This window comes from Chelonia mydas, chromosome 1 (assembly GCF_015237465.2).
Source record: "Chelonia mydas isolate rCheMyd1 chromosome 1, rCheMyd1.pri.v2, whole genome shotgun sequence".
Taxonomy (NCBI): Eukaryota; Metazoa; Chordata; order Testudines; family Cheloniidae; genus Chelonia; species Chelonia mydas.
In genome coordinates, this window is record NC_057849.1 from 98,009,945 (window position 1) to 98,022,084 (window position 12,140).

The following is a 12,140-nucleotide window of genomic DNA, read 5'->3' on the forward strand; positions in this document are numbered from 1 at the left end:
TATTCTTGTAAAAAGAAAAGGAGTACTTGTGGCACCTTAGAAACTAACAAATTTATTTGAGCATAAGCTTTCGTGAGCTACAGCTCACTTCATCAGATGCATGCAGTGGAAAATACAGTGGAGAGATTTTATATACACAGAGAACATGAAACAATGGGTGTTACAATACACACTGTAATGAGAGTGATCAGGTAAGGTGAGCTATTACTAGCAGGAGAGAAAAAAACCTTTTGCAGTGATAATCAAGGTGGGCCATTTCCAGCAGTTGACGAGAATTCCAGTTCTGCAGTCTCTCGTTGGAGTCTGTTTTTGAAGTTTTTTTGTTGAAGAATTACGACTTTTAGGTCTGTAATCGAGTGACCAGAGAGATTGAAGTGTTCTCCGACTGGTTTTTGAATGTTATAATTCTTGATGTCTGATTTGTGTCCATCGATTCTTTTACATAGAGACTGTCCAGTTTGGCTAATGTACATGGCAGAGGGGCATTGCTGGCACATGATGACATATATCACATCGGTAGATGTGCAGGTGAACAAGCCTCTGATAGCGTGGCTGATGTGATTAGGCCCTATGATGGTGTCCCCTGAATAGATATGTGGATGCAGTTGGCAACGGGCTTTGTTGCAAGGATAGGTTCCTGGGTTAGTGTTTTTGTTGTGTGGTGTGTGGTTGCTGGTGAGTATTTGCTTCAGGTTGGGGGGGGGTGTCTGTAAGCAAGGACTGGCCTGTCTCCCAAGATCTGTAAGAGTGATGGGTCGTCCTTCAGGATAGGTTGTAGATCCTTGCTGATGCGTTGGAGAAGTTTTAGTTGGGGGCTGAAGGTGATGGCTAATGGCTTTCTGTTATTTTCTTTGTTGGCCCTGTCCTGTAGTAGGTAACTTCTGGGTACTCCTCTGGCTCTGTCAATCTGTTTCTTCACTTCAGCCAGTGGGTATTGTAGTTGTAAGAACGCTTGATAGAGATCTTGTAGGTGTAAGTTTCTGTCTGAGGGGTTGGAGCAAATGCGGTTGTATCGTAGAGCTTGGCTGTAGACAATGGATCGTGTAGTATGGTCTGGATGAAAGCTGGAGGCATGTACGTAAGTATAGTGGTCAGTAGGTTTCTGGTATAGGGTGGTGTTTATGTGACGATCGCTTATTAGCACTGTAGTGTCCAGGAAGTGGCTCTCTTGTGTGGACTGGTCCAGGCTGAAGTTGATGGTGGGATGGAAGTTGTTGAAATCATGGTGGAATTCCTCAAGGGCTTCTTTTCCATGGGTCCAGATGACGAAGATGTTATCAGTGTAGCACAAGTAGAATAAGGGCATTAGGGGACAAGAGCTGGACACAAATCAGACACAAATGGACACAAATCAGACATCAAGAATTGTAACATTCAAAAACCAGTCGGAGAACACTTCATTCTCTCTGGTCACTCGATTACAGACCTAAAAGTCTCAATTCTTCAACAAAAAAACTTCAAAAACAGACTCCAATGAGAGACTGCTGAATTGGAATTAATTTGCAAACTGGACACCATTAAATTAGGCTTGAATAAAGACTGGGAGTGAATGTGTCATTACACAAAGTAAAACTATTTCCCCATGTTTATTCCCCCCCCCCCCACTCCCACCCCACTGTTCCTCACATGTTCTTGTCAACTGCTGGAAATGTCCCATCTTGATTATCACTACAAAAGGTGTTTTTTTCCTCTCCTGCTGGTAATAGCTCACTTTACCGGATCACTCTCGTTACAGTGTGTATGGTAACACCCACTGTTTCATGTTCTCTTTGTATATAAAATCTCCCCGCTGTTTTTTTCACTGCATGCATCTGATGAAGTGAGCTGTAGCTCACGAAAGCTTATGCTCAAATAACTTGGTTAGTCTGTAAGGTGCCGCAAGTCCTACTTTTCTTTCTGCGGATACAGACTAACATTGCTGCTACTCTGAAACCTGTATTCTTGTAGTGTGACTATGCTGTATGCCTGAAGCTAAGGAACTGGGAGCAGGAGTCACTTTCTGAACCAGGGTATTTCAGTTGGCCATGTAATATTTTGTGGCAGCGATAGGTTTAGTTTTTGCAGGGTCTGTGGGAATTATGTCTTTTATGTCTTATTCCATCCCTTTAATAATAGTAGGACACTTCTACTGTCTTGAACAAATTCTGGAAAGTCATTAGCCATCTCTGAGTAATTTCAGTTCTGAACCGGATCTTGGAGCCATATTCCTGTCTGACTAGTGGAGTATTTCATTGATTCAGTGTGTGTCAACAAAGCTCTCTTACTATTTTTATGAAGGGTAAGGCCCTGATGCTTAGGTTAGTGTAAAATTCAGTGGACTTACGCTGATCTGGAGTTTTTCATCCAGACTTCAGTGCTTCACTGCCTATTCCGCAGTTTCTTTTGTTTTTGGCAGAAATGTTTTGATTTATGCCCCTGGTTTATGTGTGTGTGTGTAAATTTTACTCAGAAATGAAATACTTTCAGAGTTTTGTTTTAGGAAGACTAGAAAAGTGGATTCATTCCAAGGAAAACTTTCAGTGCTTTCCCTTTCTTCCACAGTCCTAATGAGAACCCCAAGCATATGGTAGCTAATTAAACTTGTGCTGCTTGGGGATAGTTAGAATATCATGGAACTTTTAATGAGTAAAGTGTGATAATTTCTCTGTGATTCATTGTAACTGTGTAAAAATTTTTCACAGTTTAAATATAAAAATGGGTAAAAATGACTATTAAAGGCAGTGGAAACTAAATTTTTAAAATTAGTTTCCATTATGACATGGAGACCAGTGGAGTTTCCTATACTGAATTGTATGGTGTGCGACTATCTTCTGGAATAGTAACATGGATGTTTTTTGTGTTGCATTTAAATTACAGTTGGGAGTGGAGAGGAGGGGAACGGAAATTTATCTTTCTGCTTGGAAAAAAAGTGGGGAAGATGCTCTCTGAAGAGCCCATTCATTTCTGGGAAGCTTATGTTTAGTGATCCTACCAAATATTTGGCTGCAGTTTCTCCTTCTTCATCTCAATGTGTAAGCCGTGACTAAATGCTGCTCTGACCTGATGTTTGAAGGAATTGTCATTTGAGTGGAACTGTGGGAGTGCTATTGTGTTTCAAGACCTCTGAGCATCATCTCTGATGTTTGTAATCCCTTCTGGGCAAAAATGAGTTAGACCAAAGGTTATCCTTGCATCCAGAGGTGGCAGGTTTGTATAATTTTTTGTGGTGCCCAGAACAAGTCTTAAGCCTCCCCCCACCCCAACCTTGTAAGCCGATATATATTTTTTAAAATAGTGTAAAAATGGACTGGAAACAGTAAGCGTTTAACATTTTCCCTTTATTGCATAATATTACTATTGTAAGAAAAATTTATTTAACTAAGAATATCAATATAAATTAATACTCTTTTGAATACGGAAAGAACCAAGCACTCTTGGATCAATAACCCTCAAAAGAAAAAACTTTCTAAAACTAAAACAAATATAGCCCCTTCTTTTGCGATGTTCTTCAGGAAGCAGCAAACACTTTTTGTTGTTGTTTGGTTCCTGAAATGAAGTCATCCAGGAGACTTGCAATGTCCAATTCAGAGGTAGAGTTCTTATGAATGTGCAGAAATGCCAAGTAATTTAGACGTTCTTGTCACATTGTCATTTGCAAATAATTTTTCAGTCTGCGTAGGCAACTGAATGATCGCCCAACGGTGCAGGTTGTAGTCAGAATTATGTAGAATAATTTCAGGAGAATTGTAGCTTCTGACAATATGTCACTCAAGCCTTCGTTTTGTTTCAGAAATTGCTTCACTTCGCTCACCGAATTAAGCTGGCAATTTCTCGATCTGCAAATATCACTCAACATTTCTATTGGGACAATGTCCTGTTTCGAGCCATTTGCTGCATCAGTTATATGCTTCTCCAATTTTACTGTGAATGTAAAGCTTTCTGTTGAAAACCTCTGTTCAATGGCAGCTTTGCAAGCATCAATGATCCCGACATATATTCGATGAAAATACTCTTTGGGTCACTGAAGGTGTGAGGGAAGGCTTCCATGGTCGAGCCATCTCGGTGGCTTGCATTTTCTCAGGAGTGTAGGATCATCTAAATAAAGATTTCTTGCCTTCTCTACTGTTGTTTCCCAGAAGTGATTGTATGATTAGTCGGTGCCCATCCCACTCAACACCTCTTGCAACTGGCCAACTTTCTTCATAACACTTGCCAATGACATGTTTGGGCTTTGAATTTTTGCATTAACTTCTTCTACAGGATCCATGGCTTTCACAAGAACTGTTATTGTAAAGTACGTTGAAAAAGATTGAAGTTGCTTTGAGAATCCATTACATTTTGAGCCAAATTCATCGGAAGAGTAACTAAATTCCTTTAGGCAGTTCATCATGGCCTCATAGTTTTGGAGCAGTGATTTAATGCTACTGATCCTTAGTGTCCATCTTGTTGGGCACAATGGTCATAAAGAAGGCTCCCCTTTGCTGTGAAAGCTGCCATACACTTTGGTGACTCCCTGAAGGCATTGATGAGATCTTTCACCTTCAAAAACATATCACGACATTCTTGAATATTATGCAGGGCATCCTGCGTGGCAAGGTTAAGGGAATGTGCAGTACAGTGCACAAATTCCACTCTTGGCTCTCGATCCTTCACTCTGGCTTGGACCCCAGTAGATTTGTCAGACACATTACTGGCTCCGTTGTAACACTGCCCCAGGCATTCAGAAAGGGCAAATCACACCTGAGAAGTGTATCTTCCACAATTTTGAAAAGAGAAGCAGTATCCATTGCAACAGTTTGGTAAAACCCAATAAACTCGTAAATCTCCCAGTCTTCACTAGAAAAGAACCTTAAAGAAAAACTTATTTGTTCTTTTCTTGACAAATTGGTAGTCTCATCCATTACAATGGCATAAAACTGTGAAGACTTTATCTTTTGCACAATTCGCCTTAGTGCCATCCTTGCCATCATTTATATTATTTCGTTAATAACCTCATGTGACAGCCACTTGTATTTTGTGCAACTAATCCACTGTCTCAGTTCCTCTGAATCTGTACTGCCTAGCAACAAGAGCTGCATCAAATTTGTATCACTCTCATTATGTCCACCTAATACTATTCCTTGTTGAGCTAGGTACTGAACACTGTTCAAAATTTTGTGAAGTGCATTTCTAGCTGATTGTGATTCTTTTCTCTAACTGGCCGACATTAGTGCAGAAACATTGACCTGCGATTGCAGAGCAGAATACTTCATTACTGCTTCCTTGTGACAGCTGGATTTCCGTGTGATGTAAAACCATGCAGTGCGTGTCACCAATCTTGAAATCCGGATGAAATAAACGGTGGTTCGGCTTTCGTAGAAAATATTAAGATCTTCTTTTCAGAACAGTTTTTGCAGACTGAGCAAAAAGCTCTGTCTAATTTGCTATTGTACTCCAGCCACGTAAATCTTGATAGCCAAGATTGCTGAAAACTCCTTTTCTTATCTTGGAGATTTGCCACATCTTTCTTTTGTATAACTTCAGTTTGAAAGCTGCGTGTTGAGCTCAGGCCATCACTTGAGGAATTATCCTTTTTCTTCTTTTTCTCTGGGTAACTTTATTAAGAATATATCCATTGTTGATTATTACTGGTCCTACAAATCAAGAATTTGTTGCTGGGATAAAATGAAGCTAAAATGCGCCGGCACCACAAAATTACAAGGGCCAATTAAATGTGGAAAGTCAGAAGTAGCACTTGCCTGCTTCAATATATTATATTTTGTTCTACCTGTATACAACCAATTATATACTTTAAAGGATGTAAAATAATGAAGTATTGTGCTAAACATGATCATGCCCCAAACTGACCGCCAGATTTAAGTTGTGTGGTTTTTTTCCCCCCAGGTGAGGGCTCTCGGGTGGAGCTGGGGATGAGGAGTTCACAGTGCAGGAGGAGGCTCTGGGCTGGGGCTGAGGGTTGGGGTGCAGGGTATGCAGGTTCTGGCTGGAGGTGCGGGCTCTGGGTGGGGCGGGGCTGGGGATGAGGAGCTTGGGGTTTAGACAGGTTGCCCTGGGACTAGGGCTAGAGCGGGGGACTCCCCGCAACCCTCTCCCCGCTGGCATCAGCAAGCTCCGGGGGAGGGGCTCCCCTTCCCCACCCCTGGCAGCACACTCACCTCTGTCACTGCACGTGCTCCTAGGGCCCCTCTCAGGTCTAGGAAGCCCCCTCACCTCCCCTATGGGTGGGTGCCGGTGGGGAGGGGTGCTGCCCTCATTTGTGGCCTCTGCTGCTACCCCTCACTGTAGCCTCATGGGGGATGGGGCTGCCCCTTGCACAGAGTGGGGAAGGAGCGGTGACTGTGGGCGGGGGAGGCGCAGGGTGTCACAACACTAACCCAAGCTGCAGCTGCTCATGTCCAGGAAGCCCCCTCGTCTCCCCTGTGGTGGGCGAATGCTGGGGGGTGAAAGAGGGCTGCCATCACATGTGGCCTCCTCCCCTGCTGCAGCCCGCTGCCCCTCATGTAGCCTCACGGGGGATGGGGCTGCCCCTTGACAGTGTGGGACAAGAGTGGTGACTGTGGGCACGGCGGGACTGTGGCGGATCACAGGGTCAGACACTCATCGAAGCCCCAGCAGCTGCTCTGGTGAGTGAGGTCCAGATGTCTCCTGGCCGGAAGCGCCCTTGGCGTCACCTCCCGGTGGGTGCTGGGAAAGGGGAGGGCTGCCATCATGTGTGCGTCTCCTCCCCCTCCTCAGGTGTAGCAGCAGCCAGCTGCCTCAGCCTGCCGCCAGCGCCGCTCGTGTGCTGTAGCCTAGCCTTAGGCAGCAGCAGCCAGCAACGCAGGAGAGAGGAGAGCAGCGCGAAGCGGCAGGGCAGCTGCCTGCTTTCAATCAGGCAGGGATGCTCTGGGACCCCGGGGGAGGGGCACACGGGGGGAGGGGGCAGCAGGCAGGGGATGGGGGATGCTCCAGGCAGTGCCGGGGGAGAGATCTGGCTCCAAACATTGGTGGAGCCGGGCCCCTGGGCCCTGAATATTCCTGGAGCCCAGGCACCATGAGCCCATATAATTCACCGCCTCTGCTTGCATCCTGGACTTTCACATGGCATTCCACACACTCTACTTCGAACACTAGCCTTAGTGCCATACCTTACTTCTATATTTGGGAGACCTTGAGTCCCAGATGTACTTGTTTATTTAGATGAAATGCTGTGCAGTGTTTCAGAGCCACTGTCTAGACCAGATTCTTGGGGAGCACGGGGGGCATGTTTTTGTTTTATTTTTACCCTTAAATGCCTTGCTTCACATTTCTTTTTTGTTTAACTTTTACTGGTGGGTTGGAAGAAAAAGTACATGTATTTTCTTAGTAATTGACATTAGTGCTAATTGATGGACTTACTAGCTGAGAGAGTGGTGGCATGCCATAGGAGCAGCAGAATTGAATCATAGGCCATGTCTACACTACAAACTTTGGTTGATGGAAGTTACATTGGTGTACAGCTGCTGCAGTTTGTGTACCACTCAGGTGCATGCATACTTGGCTGCTTGCATTGGAGCTGTGTGTAATCACCAGGAATGTTTGTGTGCAAAGTGCAGTGGACGATGGATAGATATGACAGTGCGCCACATGCCACCATCCAGTGCAATACCTTTTGGGACATTTTTGCATTGTTGTGTGGGTTAGTAATGACTCGCCCCGGGATCCCTAGGAGCTAAGGGTCAAGTTCTCAGTGTGCAAATTCTTCTGTCGCATAATAGAATCCATATTCCATAATTTTCATGCTTTTTTTTTTTAAATCTCTCAAACCCATGTGGGGCTTTTTGGTCTCTGACAGGGGTATGGTGCTCACGTAGCTCTGTGCTACTCTCAAGAATGCTTCAAATACAAGACGTATGATCCTACAGTATTTGCAGACCTGCAAGAAGTACTGCAACAACTAGTTTCAGAGTAACAGCCGTGTTAGTCTGTATTCGCAAAAAGAAGAGGAGTACTTGTGGCACCTTAGAGACTAACCCATTTATTTGAGCATAAGCTTTCGTGAGCTACGGCTCACTTCATCGGATGCATACTGTGGAAAGTACAGAAGATGTTTTTATAGACACAAAGCATGAAAAAATGGGTGTTTACCACTACAAAAGGTTTTCTCTCCCCCCACCCCACTCTCCTGCTGGTAACAGCTTATCTAAAGTGATCACTCTCCTTACAATGTGTATGATAATCAAGTTGGGCCATTTCCAGCACAAATCCGGGTGGGGAGAAAACCTGGATTTTTTTTTGAAGATAGTTTGCTGAGGAACATAGCAAAGAACAATTAAAGAGTGCTAGTGTTTTCAAGGAGCAGTTGCAGATGGTAGAGCACAGCTTCTAGGCTTGAGAAATGAGCACTGGCTAATGGGATCACATTGTAATACAGGTTTGGGATGACACGTAGTGGCTTCAGAACTTGCAGATGCGAAAGGCCACATTCCTGAATCTGTGTGACAGGTTTGCCCCAGCCCTCCGGTGCAGGGACATCAGAATGAGAGTTGCACTGACTGTGGAGAGGCAAGTGGCAATAGCAGTTTGGAAGCATGCAATGCCATGTTGCTACGACTCTAATTTTGGAGTTGGAAAATCTACATTGGGTGCTGCTGTCATGCAAGCGTGTAGGGCTGCTAATCGTCTCCCGCTATGCAGGACTGTGACTCTCAGCAGCATGCAGGACATAGTGGATGGATTTGCAGCAGTGGCGTTCCTGAACTGCGGTGGGGCGATAGATGGCGCACACATCCTTATTTTGGCATTAGCACACCTTGCCACAGAGGGGCTACTCTTCTATGGTTGTGCAAGCATTTGTGGATCACTGGGGATGCTTAACCGATAACGATGTGGGCTGATCAGGGAAGACGCATGCCATTCGCACCTTTAAGAGCACAGGACTGTTCGGAAAGCTGAAAGCAGAGACATTCTTTCCTGACCAGCAGATTATCATTGGCAATACTGAAATGCCAGTAATGATTCTGAGGCATCAAGCGTATCACTTGTTCCCCTGGCTCATGAAGCTGGATACTGGCTACCTCGACAGACCCAAAGAAAGATTCAGCTACTGGCTCAGCAGGTGCAGAATGACAGTTGAATGTGCTTTTGGTAGACTGAAGGGACACTGGCAGTACTTACTGACTAGACTGGATTTCACTGAGAACAACAGCCCAGTGGATTATAGCTGCCTGTTGTGTCTTGCATAATATCTGAGGCAAAGGGGGAAAAGCTGCCACCAGGCTGGAGGGCCGAGGTTGAGCGGCTGTGTGACTTTGAACAGCCAGACACAAGTGCTGTTACAAGAGCCCAACATGGAGCTATGTGGTTGAGACAGGCTTTGAAAGAGCGTTTTAGCAGTCAGCCACAGTAATGTTCTCTGCTGCTTTGATGGATTTGTTTGTCTTGTGTAATCTACAATATGTATTTGTTTCAGAGTAGCAGCCATGGTAGTCTGTATCTGCAAAAAGAACAGGAGTACTTGTGGAGCCTTAGAGACTAAATCTAATAAATTTGTTAGTCTCTAAGGTGCCACAAGTACTCCTGTTCTTTAATATGTATTTGTGAGTCTTTGCCTGCTGGTGTCTGTTCTGTTGGGCCTGGAGCTTTGGGTGTTTCTGTGAATTGTGTGGTGCTTGCTGTACATTTTTAAATATGGCTGAGTGTTTTCATGAAGCTATGAATTTTGTGGGTTTTGGTGTGCATTTAGCTGTTTGCCTTGACAATCACTATGCATTCTGCAATATTTGTTGTGAACTAAGAAAGATAATTTGATTATCCCCAAAATAGCACTTGGAGTAGAGAAAAACAGTGTAGAAAATCCATGTGCGAAACCCCCCACATGCAATGTTATGCACATTTTTAGCATAATTTAACTAGAGTGAAAATTTTAAAATTAGAAAGTAAGGGTTTATGTCTGTTTGGCGTATGTGTAGCCACAACAGACTACATTTGTTTTCTCAATCGTGGTTCTCACAGGTCTGTATATGTGAAGCTCTGGTTTTCCTTGCTGTCCCCTGGCGTGGAGTGGTAGGGGTAATGGGGGTGTCCCACGTATGCCCCCAGAACACCTGACCCTGATGAGGAGAAAGAAGAGGACTAGGAATGGCATGGTCTGCAAGCCAGTAGTGCATCAGACTACGAACCAAGAGCTACAAGGGCCAATATGACCAACAGCTTGGAGAACAACAGAGGACAGGAGAAAGGCAGTGCTAGCAGGACAAGTAGTAGAAAATACAAGAGAACATGAAGGTTCTTCTCAGGCAGCAATTCCAAATGCTGCAGACCCTGGTTTGACGTACAGGATCAAAAGTCCCAAACTCTCCACCAGTTGCAGTCTTTGGAGAACTTCATGTTTGCTGCTCACTACTCCCCACAACATACCATGTGGCATCACAAGTCAAAGATGCCATGCCAGAAGCTGCTGATAAAAACAGACAGTTGTCCCATGGATTTACATCACATGGGAGTTTCCTTCCCCTTTATCCGGTTCATCCGCCCTCACGTGACGGGTCTGTTTAGACTTTGGTGGAGACTTGAACAGGCACTGGCTCATGGCATGACTGGGGTTCCTTGCCCCCTTCCTTCTCTTCCTTGCTGTTTGTGGCAGGGGTCTTGTGCTGCTCCTCTGAGGTATCGAGAATCTGTATGGTATTTTTGGGGTCTCCACCAAGTATGGCAAGCAATTGGTTGTAAAAGTGGCAGGTCTGTGGTGCAGCACCATATCTACTGTGGTGCTCCCTGGCCTCGTGTTATTCCGCGCAAAGTTCTTTTGCTTCCACACTTACTACTGCTGATCCCTGTCGTATTCCTTTGCATGGGAAATGTAGGCAATCTACTCATAGATGTTTACATTTCTACGGCTGGCCCTTGGTTATGCCTGCACAGCCTCTTCTCCTCACAGGCCCAGGAAATGCAGTATTTCTGATCTACTCCAGGCAGGAGAACATGTGGCTCCTCTCTGTGTGCGTGGAGGCAATATAGTTGGTTGAGTAGGTGCACACTACATAAATGATCTGCTAGGTGTGCTTGCTGAGGTAGGTGTTCCAAAAACATGCAGGGGGCTTTCAAGGTGTGGAGGTGGCTTCTGGGCTCTATGACTCCAGGGCAATAGAGTTTAAAATTGTGTCCATAGAAGTCAGTCACAGGGAATGGGGCGTTGTGGGGTAGCTGCTGGAAGACTGCTAGAGTCAACACAGGTCATGCTATGTCTACGCTCACACTGTGTCAAGCTAAGTAGGTCAGTCATAGCTTTACACCGTTCGGGATGGTGGTTTTACTACATTGCTGTAACATGGTGGTTTTACTACATTGCTTACGTTGGCTGAGACAAATTTAAGTGTAGACATGTACAAATAGGTTAATACCAGGCGACTTACATCGACTTCACTTCGTAGTGTAGACCAGGTCTGAGACTGTTGCTTCACCAATTTCCTATAAGCAGTCATTGTTAAGGACTGTCACAGGTTGGCTGGCCCCAGTAAATGAAGTAGGTCCAGCTACCTGTGCCAGGACAGGTACTCGCATTTGGCCAATTAAGAGGGCAGGGCAGTACTGAGGGGCTATAAAAGGTTGGGGTGAGGTCCAGTGAGAGAGTGTCCGGCTGAGAGTCAGTCAGAAGACTAGAGCAGGTCTGTGGGGTAAGCTGCCGAATGCAGAAAACTGTCTGCAGGCCTTCGCTGATAAGAGGGAGGAATTGACTTGAAGAGTATATGTTTGGGACCTGGGAGAAGGCTGAAGGCAGAACAGCAAGAGCCATTTGCTGGCTGGCATCCCCATGCCAGAGGGCTGGAGAGGACTGAAGGCAGAAGCCGTAGCAGATGGAGATGCAGATGCAGGCTAGCTCTGTAAGCTAGAGAGCTGGAGCCAAGGGTCAGAGAGGGCTGAAGACAGGGGAGCAGCAGAGGCGCTTGCTTGCTGTCAGTCCAGGGCTGGAGAGCTGGACCCAGAGGAACAGTGGTGAGTGAGGGATGCTCCCTTGGCAAGGATGATCTACCAGCAGAGAGGCTGTGGGGTTTCCTGCTGGGAAGATCAGGGTTGCACTCAGATTGGAAGGGCTGTGGTAGCTGTACTGGTGCAAGGACAGGAGAGCGCTAAACTAGAGAGTCGGGGTGTGGTGAGGGATGCGAGGACTGCATGTTGCATGTATTGTTTGGAATATGCTGATG

At 45.4% G+C, this 12,140-nt stretch overlaps 1 protein-coding gene and 1 long non-coding RNA gene across 4 annotated transcripts in view; both read left to right on the plus strand.

Moving 5' to 3' along the window:
• Positions 1 to 12,140, plus strand: part of UBAC2 (UBA domain containing 2) — a 162,665-nt gene that overhangs the window by 12,030 nt on the left and 138,495 nt on the right. The gene's annotated exons all lie outside the window — the stretch shown is intronic.
• On the plus strand, positions 1,836 to 5,825 carry LOC122463716. The gene is made up of 2 exons (XR_006287307.1): positions 1,836 to 3,186; positions 3,770 to 5,825. It is a non-coding gene; the product is annotated as an uncharacterized LOC122463716 (long non-coding RNA).